The following is a 468-nucleotide window of genomic DNA, read 5'->3' on the forward strand; positions in this document are numbered from 1 at the left end:
GAATAAATACATTTTGATATAAAATTTTAGACATTCAAATAATTGGATAAAGAAAAGGGGTAAAAGACAACAACTATCATACTTATGTAAACCCCAATCAGGTGACTAGATTCCTTTTCAAAATCTACCCCAGACTTTCTCTTTTAAGCACAATAGCGTGTATAAATGAATGACTTGCATGTTGAAAGGATATAGTCACAAGGGTCACCTTCGCTCCACTTTTAATCATAATACACATTTCTCTCTTTTAAACATATATAAGTATTCGTGAAATGCTGAAATTTGACAAGGGGAGTAACGTATATATTTTTTACGGAGAATGTGATTTATCGTGATTATCGTTAGGGAATGGAAAGCTTATGGAATTGTAAGCTAACCATTTTACGTGATCTTTACAGTATATTGTCAACTTATACATGTCTTACACACTTAGTCCAAAGTTTGCTTGTTATACAGTTATACTCACGC

The sequence above is a fragment of the Penaeus monodon genome, chromosome 25 (genome assembly GCF_015228065.2).
Source record: "Penaeus monodon isolate SGIC_2016 chromosome 25, NSTDA_Pmon_1, whole genome shotgun sequence".
Taxonomy (NCBI): domain Eukaryota; kingdom Metazoa; phylum Arthropoda; class Malacostraca; order Decapoda; family Penaeidae; genus Penaeus; species Penaeus monodon.